The following is a 451-nucleotide window of genomic DNA, read 5'->3' as shown; positions in this document are numbered from 1 at the left end:
GCCCGGGCCCGTCCCCGCCCCAGGCGCCGCTGACCGCCGCGGGCTGGAGCTCGGCGCCGGGCAGCGCCAGCCGAGAGCGGCCGCGGCTGACGGGAGGCGTCGCGGGCAGGACGAGGGAGGGCCGCCACCTCAGGAAACCAGCGCCGGACATCGGAAGGGCGGCAGAAGCGACCAATCGGCGCCTCCGCTCCTGGGCCGGGCCAGTCAGGGAGCGCCCGCGCGGTCACGTCACTGCTGAAAGAGCCAGTTAACTAAAGAAGGCGGCGAGGCGAGACTAGCGGAGCCGGCCAATGGACAAGACAGGCAGGTGGTGACGATAGGAAGCGGGGACCAATAGCAGCGAGCGAGCGGCTGACCCGTGCTGCCCTCAGGGGAGGTGTGGCCGTCGGGCGAGGCCGCTCGGGCCTCCCCGTGCGACAGCGGCGTGGCCGCGCTGCGCCGCGCCGTGCCG

Source organism: Haliaeetus leucocephalus, unplaced genomic scaffold, assembly GCF_000737465.1.
Source record: "Haliaeetus leucocephalus isolate CR32 unplaced genomic scaffold, Haliaeetus_leucocephalus-4.0 Scaffold284, whole genome shotgun sequence".
Taxonomy (NCBI): domain Eukaryota; kingdom Metazoa; phylum Chordata; class Aves; order Accipitriformes; family Accipitridae; genus Haliaeetus; species Haliaeetus leucocephalus.
The sequence above is the reverse complement of the archived record's forward strand: the minus strand, read 5'-3'. Positions refer to the sequence as shown.